The sequence below is a fragment of the Neovison vison genome, chromosome 5 (genome assembly GCF_020171115.1).
Source record: "Neovison vison isolate M4711 chromosome 5, ASM_NN_V1, whole genome shotgun sequence".
NCBI classification, from domain to species: domain Eukaryota; kingdom Metazoa; phylum Chordata; class Mammalia; order Carnivora; family Mustelidae; genus Neogale; species Neogale vison.
Window position 1 is genome coordinate 86,643,010 of NC_058095.1, and position 12,513 is coordinate 86,655,522.

A 12,513-nucleotide genomic window follows, 5' to 3' on the forward strand; every position below is an offset into this window, starting at 1 on the left:
CCCCAGAAGGTAACGCTGAAACCCCAACCCCCAGGACCTGTGAATATGATCTTATTTGGAAATACAGTCTTTGTAGATGAGATTGAGCTCGGATGAAGGCAGGCAGGATTTGGGGAACCCTAATCCAATGGCCAGTACCCTTAGAAATAGAGGGAAATTTAGACACAAAGATGAAAGTAAAGACAGTCCTATGAGGACAGAGGCAGAGAGCCAGCTGTAAGTCAAGAAATCCCGGGCAGAGGCCAGAATGGATCCACAGACTTCTAGCCTATACAATAATGAGGGTACATCCTCTTGTTTTGAGCCCCCTCGTTGGTGGCAATTTGTTCCAGTAGCCCTAGGAAACTCATACAGCAAAGTAATTCAGAAGGAAATACTACAAGCAGGGAAAATTAAGATGCTTTGGGAAGATGGAAAAAAATTTAACCAGAGCTGAGCTTTTCCAGTGTGTGAGCCAAAGGTATTCTCAAGATGTGCACTAACCCAGTAAGCAAGCCCCCCACATTGCCTCAGCACCCTGAGCACTGTAGGGAATTCAGGGGCAGTCCCAGAACCGGAGGTGATACAAGAACGCATCTCGACAGCTCACATGGCAGAAGGCCAGCCATATGCTAGCAATGACCACCGTGGCTTCTGAATGTCCCTCTGTGCAGAACCACAGCAGGTTCAAAGCCACCTTACCTAACCCTTACCACCGCCCCGTGACGTAGGTAACTATTCATGACATTTTATCATTTAATGACACTGGGGCAATGACTCACTCCGGTGAACAGAGCCGAAGTAGAGAGGCCATTTACAACGCAGTGTCTGACTTCAAAATCACTGTCCTTTCCACTATGCAGCCCTGCATCCTCAGCACATACTTTTATAGAAGCAAGACAGTACTTGGTAGGTCTTCTGCCTTTAGCTGCAGTCCCTGGTTGGAAGGAGGTGGAGGTGTGGGGAGGGAAATGACAGGAAGAGAGGCTCTGAAGGTACTCCTGCAAGCTGGGGACAGAGACCCCTTCCCCAAATCACTGCTTTAAATGCATAAAATAAAAATTAAAGAAAATTTTATAAAATTTATACACATTAAGTAAAATTTAAAATGCATAAAAGATATAAAAATTATAAAGTAATCAGATTATCCTGAAATATAATTATCAAAATATTAAAAGAATTAAAATAATAATAAATGTAAAACACATAATAAGAAGGTTAGCAATCAGTCTAAAAACGTCCATACTTTGGAAGTACTGATGAAGAGATTTCAAGATATCAACAAAAAGTGTTATATGATGTGAAAAAGATTTTGGTATCTATGGGTGACAAAATCACAGGTGTTGATAGAGTACTCTGGCTTACTGCCTACACTCCTAAACTGAAGGAAATGCTATATTTTACCTACAAGGTAGTGAAAATAAAGCCCACCCCTCAATTTCTGTTCACAAAACCACTGAATGAACCAAGGTTCAAAATTCCCAGGTCGCCTAATTTCACGTAAGCCTAATTATGGTACCAGCTCGGTGCTCTGACTCCTGAAAACTGAAATTTTAGGACTTACACACTGTAAAATTTAAGAAGTGGCATCTCACTATTTAGAGCTATACGTCACTAATTTCTCTTAAATGAAAATTAATGTGTCATACGACCATGCATATGCTTTTTTTCCCTTTTCTTTTAGTGCAGATTTGTTACCTGGATTATCGGGTGCTTGGAATGAGATGGGTTGTAAACATATGTCTGAGGATTTTAAGTGAGGGAGGGAACTCATAAGATCCCAGATCAACTACTACATTTTGAGAAGCTGAATGTGAGAACAAGAAAATCTTCACATATTTAGGAAGATGAAAGCCTGAGTGCTAGTAACATTTTTTCTTTGTTACTTTAACACCAGAAAGATACTCTTAGTTACTTAGAAATCTTAAATTGTCATCAACTTGCATTTATAATCTACCTAAAATCACATTTTCAGGTAAGTAAAGAAGGCATTATTATACCCATTTTAGAGATGAGAACCCAATCACAGAGAAGGCAACAGACTTAACGAAATAGGGTGCATGAGAGAGATCAGGCACTTAACTAAATGTCACCTTTGCAAGGCCAGCATGAGACATGACCCTCCCCATTTGTAGATGTACATAAGAAAAATGCAATATGGTTTATTGCAAAAACCCTGAGCAACGACTTCCACAAATACTAGACCTTGTAAGGCTGCCCCACAAAAAGCCTCAGTGTGCTTATCCCTTTTACATCTCTCCACCTCCGGTTTATGCTTCCCCTTTGATGAATTCTCTGGGCTGTTTGTGGCTCTTCACTCATCACTGTATGCACACATACATTTCCCCCAGACTCTTCCTCTCTACTGCTTCCTCCCCCCTCCAGCAGCACAGCTCACCTTCACCCCTCCTCTAGGCTCCATTCCCTTCTCTCTCCTCATAGAGCAGAACTTCTCCCTTCAACTGATCACACACAGAAAGCTAACACAGTTGGTTTTGTTGAACTTACTGAATCATGTTTGGTTTCTTATCTTTAATTTTTAGAACAAGTGGGTGGAATAATCTTTCTTTCTCCAAAGCTGCCTTTTCTTTTATAGATCTTGATGGTGTGTGTGTGCGTGTGTGCGCGTACACACACCTGTGTGCACATGGACACTGTACTAGCATAAGGGGGTGCCCACCAGAAATGGACTGCCTATCACCCGGGTGTGCTAATTCTCCCTCCTCCTAACATTCCAGGTGTTCACACATCTTTTCCTACCACACTTAGGCTAGTTAAGGAATAAAGAGCAAGGTGGAGGTACTTCTGAAATTGCCCAAGCAAGGAGAGGAGAGAGGTAGCTTTTGACTTGGTCTGAGATAAGTAAATGGCCAGACACCCATCACTGAACTATGGACCACTGTAAAAATCATGCATGTTTAGCCTGGCTCCATTCCACCTTTCAAGGTTTCCTCTAGTTCAGACTAGTTCCTATGAAGGGATAGGCACCATCATAAACGTGTTGTTCCCCCTTCTCTGACCCCCAACTTGGATGGGCCCTGGGCAAGAAACAGAAGAGAAAGTAGAAACCCATTCATTTACTGAGTTTTTCCGTCCATGGCTTAAAGGCAGAAGTATATATGCTGGGTGACATTCTTACCAACATGCTGCATCTTTTAAGATGCAAGGTTTCAAGCTGTAAGAACCTTAGGGGCTGTTGGAATTCTGACAGCAAATGAAATGGGAGTGACTAACCAAAAACTGTTCTGATTATTACCAAATGAGATCACACACACACTGGGAATTTTGATGTAACTCTTAAAATTAAAGAAAGAGAGAAGGAAAGGAACTATTATAATCTGGAATGCTGTGGTCTTGTCCTTTGCATTCAGGGAATAGGCCATTTGTTAAAAATAAAAAATATGACACAGCATTAAAAATATTTTTAAAAATATATTAATGCTTCCTAAGGCCCTGGAAGTAAAAGGGGAGTACAGTGGACTTTAATTGCCCTTGCATGTATAAAACTGATGATAAAATATCCTTAAAACACAGTAAATCTACAACCTGTTTTATAGACAGAATAGGTAATTTATTAAAAATGCAAATATCTGAGGTTCATGGAGAACACAATATTCTTAGCCTAGTTCTGTAAGCATAAAAAGGCACTTAAATGACTATGAACATATTAAATATCATTGAAGACTTAGAATAATATACTGAAGAAAGTAGTATAGCTGAGCTTATCCTCACTTTATTTAAAAGAAAGAAATGAAGTCTGTCCAACTGTGATGGACCCCATTCTGGACCCTCTGACCACATCCCAAGTCCCCAAATCCCATCACCCTTCCGTGGTGGGAGGGTGCTTACCACTAACCCTGAGCAAACACAGGACCGGTGATTAGTTTGCTTCCCCCGGCCTTTGTAATAGTCACTTAAGGGAATCCCATTTTTTGGACTTATCCAAAAACCCAGACCATCCTACTATCTCCAAAATCAACAACACAATGCTGGGTTAGACATCTAAGCAGAGGAAATAATAGAACTGTAGGCTGCAATTTATGCCTAGACTCATTAAGAATAAAGACACATTTTTGGGGTGCCTGGGTGGCTCAGTGGGTTAGAGCCTCTGCCTTCGGCTCAGGTCATGATCCCGGGTTCCTGGGATCGGGCTCCGCAACCGGCTCTCTGTTCGGAGGGGAGCCTGCCTCCCCCTCTCTCTCTGCCTGCCTCTGTACCTACCTGTGATCTCTGTCTGTCAAATAAATAAATGAAAATAAATTAATTAATTAATTAAATGAAATCTTTGGGGAAAAAAAAGAAATAAAGACACATTTTAAAACTATCACGTTATAAAATAAATGTACAAAACAATTCCATCTTAACATCTTAAAATGTATTTTATCTCTGGGGCACCTGGGTGGCTCAATCAATTAAGTGTCTGCCTTTGGCTGGCTCAGGTCACGATCTCAGGGTCCTAGGATCAAGCCCTGAGTTGGGCTCCCCACTTAGTGGGGATTCTGCTTCTCCCTCTCTCTTGTGCTCTCCATGTGCTCACGGACACTCCATCAATACATTAAATAAATAAATGCATATATATATATATATATATATATATACACACACACATACATACATACACACATAAATAAATTCCTTAAAAATGTATTTGATCTTTGAAAAACATACTAAGGACTACAGAGGTCTACTTAACCTTTCTTTAACTTATAAAAAGCATAATTTTATACAAAGGAAAAAGAATTTTATAAAAAGTAAAAAATATTTACTTTTTTAAAAAGTACTTTCCTCTTTTCCAATTGCTTCTTGATTGAGGACAACTAAATATTCCAAAATCAAAAATGTTTTAGATTTGAATACATCAGAAACCCATTGTTTTTCTACATCCTCTTGAACATCAGAGGTCTCTTCTTAATGCTCTTTTGACTTCTGTTGTACAGAAAGGATAGAAGGAAACAGAAGGAGAAGGGAAAGAAGAACGGACAGCACAGAAGGAGGTCCCAGCGGACAAAAAGGGAGAGAGGTGTCTGTTCAGGGCATCATCTGCGCTTCAAGTCATGGAGGACAGCATACAAACATTCAAATCAATGGCCCCAAGTGCCTTTAGAAAACAAAGGGTTTCTGGATTAGAATGCAGAATGGCACCTTCATGAACCATCTCTTCCCAACTGCTTTCTCACATCAGTGAAGGACATCCAGTGGACCCCATACTAGGCATTTTTGATTCTTCCCCGACCTTCACAAGCCCCAGCCCCCCAGTCACCATGTTCTGTCAATTACTCAACCTTGGGAAGACTCTGTTCCGTTGTTACTCACAGAACTATTCCAAAAGCTGCCCAGCTGGCTTCCCTGTCCCCAGTCTACTCTATGCTACTGAAACACATCGGATTCTAGCTGGCCATTACCTGGACCAAACCCGAGGCCATTTAAAATCTCGTCCAAGGTCTCTCCAGCTCTGCCTTCAGATACAATTATTCTCCAAACTGTATCAAATGATTCACCACTTACCACATATTTACTTTATACAACTGTAAATGAGGTAAATGTTGCTTGCTCTCCCTCTGAGATTATCGTTTTGCCTTTGTCAACCTGTTAAATTTACCCTGCAAAACTCAGTTGAAATATTACTTGCTGTAGGAAAACTTCATAAACTCCCCCTGGGCTCTGAGCTCTTTGCTCCTTTCTGGGCCTCTATTAAAACCACGGCAGTGTTTCATAGCATTTATTTATTTGTCTCAGTGTCTGCTGACAAAAGCAGCTGCTCCTATTTTTTCCGAACTCCCCAATACTATGGTAATGTCCTCACAGTCCATAGGAAAGCCTGAGAGACAGGGAATTATAGATGCTTCATGCATGTGGGAAAGGATGAATGCTGAGTTGGTGGACAGATATATGAGCAAATAAATGGACTGTTCTGGATGGCAACGTAGCTATTTCCTCCCCCACACTCATGTATCTTTTTTTTTTAAATGAGCTTGATTTAAGTTTTTGCTTAGTTATTATAACTAAATACTTCAAAATCAATAACCATGCTTTAGATCAGGACACAACCATCCATTCCTGTCTCTTTCATAACCCACTTGAATTGTCCTACCCTGTAAACAAAAGGACTACAATTTTCCTTCCCTTACTATGGACAACCTTGTTTTGACGGCCTCCTATTTTGTTTCAGAGATGTGAAGTACATGGTAATGGAATCTTTTCCAACAAACAAGGGTCCACTGCTATCAACAGAATATAAAAAGAATGATTTAGGACTTTTAAAACATCTCTTTCCTGAGGCATTAAGGCATTGGTAGGAGAAATGCGTAAGATGAAGAGAGGGCAAAGAACCAAGAGGGCCCAGTGATGGCAACTGGAAAAAAGAACCCGAAAAGTCAGAGAAAGTAATGACATCATGAGGATTCTTTGTTCTTCCAGCAACATTCACTGATGACAGATTGTATCACTTTCCTTTAAACTTGCAAGAATCCAGCAAATGAATCTAGTCAAGAAAACACTGACCCAGCTGAGCGTCCAACTCTTGGTTTCAGCTCAGGTTGTGATCCCAGAATCGTGAGACCATGAAATTGCGAGACCATGAGACTGAGCCCAGCGTTGCTCTCTGTGCTATGCAGGGAGTCTGGTTTCGCTCTCCCTCCCCTTTCTCCCCATCTGCACACTCTTTCCCTAATGTAAATAAATAAATCTTATAAAAAGGGAAAAAAAAAAAAAAAAGAATGGCTCAGCCTCTCTGTATAGGGACTGTCACACAAGGCAAGACTTATAGACAGTACCAGTGGTGTTTCTTTTTTATTTCTGTTGAGGGATATGAGAATGTGTACTAGTGCAAAATATCTTGAAAATATTTAATTTGAAACTTGGCAGTGAAAGAATTACAGATGAATAATTTATACCACAAAAAGAATAAAAACATAAAACGAAGTGTACAACAGATCCTTGCTATAAGTAAATATGTAAAAACTTACACCGCACATGAGAAATGGGGCTGGAATAATAGACCTTAGTCACAAACAGTATTGAAGGCTCCATGCCTCCTATCTCTCCACCTGTGGCACTGATCTGCAAGAAATACCAGAGTATTTGGACCCAAATATATGGACCCAGAGTCACACCAGCCAACCCTCCTGTCCGAGGTGGCTTTCTTCAATCTTGTGTCAGAAAGTAAACTACAAAGGAGTTGTCAGAAAAGGGTCCAAAACCCCTTTGTTGAGCTGCTGAGCTCATCCTAAGTAGTCACCCAAAAAAAGCCACCTAAAAAATCTGGAGGAAAGACTCTGATCTGGGCAGGACCAGCTGTGGCAGGAAGTGGCCCAAGTTCAGTGGAAAGAACTCTAGTTATGGAGTCAAAGAAAACAGAACGGAAATTCATCAAAGGCCTATGATACCTGAAATGACCGAACCCATTTCATTGAATTAAAATACCCTCTGAGACAAACCATAAGTGACTCTTAATCTCACGAAACAAACTGTGGGTTGCTGGGGGGAGGGGGGTTGGGAGAAGGGGGGCAGGTTATGGACATTGGGGAGGGTATGTGCTTTTGGGTAAATTGGAAGGGGAGATGAACCATGAGAGACTATGGACTCTGAAAAACAGTCTGAGGGGTTTGAAGTGGCGGGGGGGTGGGAGGTTGGGGTACCAGGTGGTGGGTATTATAGAGGGCACAGCTTGCATGGAGCACTTGGTGTGGTGAAAAAACAATGAATACTGTTTTTCTGAAAATAAATAAATTGGAAAAAAAAAATAAAATAAAATACCCTCTGCAGCAGCTACTTACATTTCTGTTTTACAGATAAGAAAGATTATGAGATTCCACCAAAGATCAGGAAACCAGCAAATGGTCAGAATTTGGGTTTACGTGCCAGCTGCCAAGCTGGTGGTGTTTCTGGATCTTCCTCCACATTCTGAGACCTGGCTCTGGGACCCTGCCACTCAGTGGCTGTGTGACTCTGAGAGGAGGTCCTGTGACCTTTCCAAGGCTCAGTTTACCCATTTTTTAAAACAAATACAACAATGCTGGCCTACTTCACAGGGTGGCTCTGAGAATCAACCAACAATGTTACGTGAAGGACTTATTTAAGCTGCAAAAGTGTCACATCAATGCAAGAAGTTACTATTGATACTTGTATTTTTTTAATTTTATTTTTATTTCTCTGATACATTTTTTTAAGAGACAATTATTTTTAGAGTTCCAAATGATTTGGTAAAATTCCAGTTTCCAGCAGTGGTTGGAGCAATTGCTAAAACTGATATTCAACATTATTTTTTTTTTAGATTTTAAAAAAAATTAGTAATCTCTACACCCAACATGGGACTTAAACTCATGACCCTGAGATCAAGAGTCACATGCTCCACTGACTGAGCCAATCAGGCTCCCCTTCTCAACATATTTTGGACCAAATTCTTTATTCTACCATTTCCTGCTGAAAAGCTTTAATTTCACTGTTATGCTGAAGGGGATTTTTGTATTCTGTAAAAATTCATACACCACTGAAAATAGAGTTCAATGAGAAAAACAGGATTACAGGCTACCTTTAACTTTTTCAGAAATAACTCTATTTCCCAAATCAAGAATTAACTGGGGTAGATCTGGAAGAGAACCACCCAAACCTAAAAAACAGGATTCTTTTTTTTTTTTTTTAAAGATTTTATTTATTTATTTGACGAGATCACAAGTAGACAGAGAGGCAGGCAGAGAGAGAGAGAGGAGGAAGCAGGCTCCCCGCAGAGCAGAGAGCCTGATGTGGGGCTCGATCCCAGGACCCTGAGATCATGACCTGAGCCGAAGGCAGGGACTTAACCCACTGAGCCACCCAGGTGCCCCCAAAATCAGGATTCTTAACACCTGTAAGAATCTAGATACCTAAAATGTAGAGCCTCGGGCTGGAGTGTGGATCTCAAACTTCAGGGTGGCAAAAGTAATTTCCTGGGTAGCATGTCAAAAGTCCAGATTAGTGGATCTGGACTCTAGTGACTCCAATTCCGTAGCTCCAGGTGGAGCTCAAGAATCTACACCATTACCTTGCATCCTGGGTATGACCTTCTCTCCAAACTTTGGGAAACTCTGGCTAGAAGATCAGAAGTAATTTGCAAAGTTTAACGGGTCTGTACTGAGGTACCTGACCAAAGGCAGTAATTTTAATGATAACAAAGATTATGACTATGATAAAGGCAACATTTATTGACTTTACTAAGCATTATTTCATTTAATCCTAGTAGATACTATTATCTCTATTTTTAAAGAAACTGAGGCTTAAGTAGGTCAAGGACATACAGCTGGTAAGCAGGGAAACTAGGGTTTGAACTCAGGTGGCCCTAGTACAAAGCCCACCTATTTTTTTAAAATTTATTTTTAAAGATTTTATTTATGTATCTGACAGACAGAGATCAAAAGTAGGCAGAGAGGCAGGCGGGAGAGAGGAGGAAGCAGACTCAGCTGAGTAGAGAGCCCAATGCGAAGCCCACCTATTTTATACCACAGAGCTTCTTGACCGCTCCAAAAGGTTAACATTCATGGCTAGCAACCACATCAGTGCCAGTTTCCTAGGAAAGAACCATCTGTGAGTGTTCTTTCCTCTCCAACCCCCTGGGCCCCCTCCCCACCCCAACTCCAGCTTTACTACTAGCATTCTAAGTGAAGGCAACATGCCAAATTGTCATTTTGTCCCCGGACTGGCAGAAACATAGATAACTTTCAGTTTATACAGCAACATGTGGCAATTTGTAGCTATGCCCTTCTGCCGGTCAAACGTGAAGTATTCCTTTTGACTGTCAAGGCAATGATGTATCACAACAACATGTCACCAAGCCAAGTGAGAAGTGATTCCCAACCTTGGATGCTCTTTGGTCTTAATTAATACAGGGAAGCTTAAAATGAGAAAAACCAGGAAAAAAACAGATACACTGGCATCTTAACCATCTTAACCAGCTAAAATTTCCCCCTAAAAATACGAACACTGGGGGCACCTGGGTGGTTCAGTCATTAAGCATCTGCCTTCAGCTCAGGGTATGAGCTCAGGATCCTGGGATCAAGCCCCGCATAGGGCTCCCTGCTCAGCGGGAAGCCTGCTTCTCCCTCTCCCACTCCCCCTGCTTGTGTTCCCTCTCTCGCTGTGTCTTTCTCTGTCAAATAAATGAATAAAAAAATCTTCAAAAAAAAAAAAAAAAAAAAGAACACTACTTTTCTGCATTTTCTAACTGCTGTAAGGTCCTACTATGCCTTTGTCATCCATAAATTAAAATAAAGCACCAAATAAGAGTAAACATTAAAACCCTGACAGATACACTATAATACTGGCTCATCTCATTTAAGTATTACATGTATTTTAGAAAGCTTAAAATGCATAGTATTAGTGATACCTTATATTATTAATAATTAATTACTGATCATAATAAATTGATTATATTATAATTATGATATATTAACATCATTTATACCTGATTACATATTGTTATTATGGTAACACTATAAAAACTAGGCTCCTGCTCAGATATATAGGTATGTAATTCTGTCTCTCTCTTCCCCCTTATTTTTATTTTTTTTAAATTTTTAAAAGATTTTTACTTATTTATTTGAGAGAGAGAGAAAGAGACCACAAGCAGAGGGAGAGGCAGAGGGAGAAGCAGATTCCCACTGAGCACAGAGCATGACAGGGCTTGATTCCAGGACCCTGACTGAGATCATGACCTAAGCCAAAATCAAGAGCCAGCTGCTTAACTGACTGAGCCACCCAGGCAACCCCTTCCCTTGTCTTTTTTTAATGGGAAAATCCTATTTAATGATATTTCACTAGAGAAAAAACTGTTCTAGAAATGAACCACTTTAAAGTTCAAGGATGACATATCACATGTACATTACACTACTCTTTAGTTTTAAGATTTTTAGAAATAATTTTAGAAGTGGCCTTTTAAGTTTATAAAAGTTCAGTAGCTTGTCAAATATTAAGGACCCATTCAGAAATACTTTGAAACAGAACACTGCAAAAGATATACCTATTAACGTAATGACAAACATGAATCTTTTTTAGGGCAAGTGGAAACTTCTTTTAAAAGACAGAAAATGTTGACTTGATTATTAAAATAAAAAGCTAGGGGTGCCCGGGTGGCTCAGTCAGTAGTCGGTTAGGTGCCCAACTCTTTTTTTTTTTTTTTAAATATTTTTCTAATTTTTTGACAGATGAGAGAGCACAAGTAGGAGGAACAGTAGAGGGAAAGGGAGAAGCAGGATCTCCTCCAAGCAGAGAGCCTAACGCAGGGCACAATCCCAGGACCCCAGGATCATGACCTGAGCAGAAGGCAGATGCTTAACCATATGAGCCAACCAGGCGCCCCAAGTGCCCAATTCTTGATTTCCACTCAGTCATGATCTCAGTGTCATGGGATCAAGCCTCGCATGAGGGTCCCAGCTCAATGCAGAGTCTGCTTGAGATTCTCTCTCTCTCTGCCCCTCCCCTGGCTCACGTTCTTGCTCTCTAAACAATAAAATCTTTTTTAGAGAAAGCTTTCACATTTGGGCTCATGACCTGTATTTTATGACTTAATAATGTTTCTTTTTTGTTTTTTTTTTTTTTAAGATTTTTTGTATTTATTTACTTAAGAGCACATCCATTGCATGCATGAGCTGGAAGTGGGGGGAGGCACAGAGAGCAGAAGGAAAGGGAGAATCAGACACCCCTCACTGAGCAAGGAGCCTCTCTTGGGGCTCAATGCCAGGATCCTGAGATCATGATCTGAGCGGAAAGTAGACCCTTAACAGACTGAGCCACCCAGGCACCCCTGACTTACTATTTCTGCAAGAGATTTTTTTCTCTTTAGTGTTCTCCTGTAAAAGGAAAACTAAACAAACAGAAAACACCTTGGGAGAAACTAAACATAAGCTAGCACAAGGATGACTAACAGAAAGCATATGAACTCTCTTTACAACATCCCATGTGGAGTGCTGCTGAGCAAATACGCACCCCAGGGTTATTAATACTTCAGGGATATACTGATAGTATAGCAGATGTCCTTTTAACAAAATGTTAACTTCATTAGAAAAATATATATATATATTTAAAGATTTTATTTGTTTATTTGACAGACAGAGATCACAAGTAGACAGAGAAGCAGGCAGAGAGAGAGAAAGGGAAGCAGGCTCCCTGCTGAGCAGAGAACCCGATGCGGGACTCGATCCCAGGACCCTAAGATCATGACCTGAGCCGAAGGCAGCGGTTTAACCCACTGAGCCACCCAGGCGCCCAGAAAAATATTTTTTAAAGCACAAATGATATCATATTTTTAAATGATCTTTCCAACTATAATTGCAATTTCTGTGACTCAAATTTCTAGAGATTCTCTGTCAGAGAAAATTGAGAACCCAGTGGGGTATGGAAACGTATATTCTCTGTAATGTAAAAATTGTCGATCGTTCAACAAATGAAGGTAGGATAACTGGATGTCCATAAGCCAGAAAAGAACTTAGACGTTTATCTCATATTATACACAAAAATTAACTAAGAATGAAGCATTTCCCATTTAAGAAACAAAACAAATGAGCA

At 40.4% G+C, this 12,513-nt stretch overlaps 1 protein-coding gene across 4 annotated transcripts in view; it reads right to left on the reverse strand.

The window, feature by feature from the left end:
- SPATA13 (spermatogenesis associated 13) overlaps positions 1-12,513 on the reverse strand; it is a 149,886-nt gene that overhangs the window by 60,217 nt on the left and 77,156 nt on the right. The gene's annotated exons all lie outside the window — the stretch shown is intronic.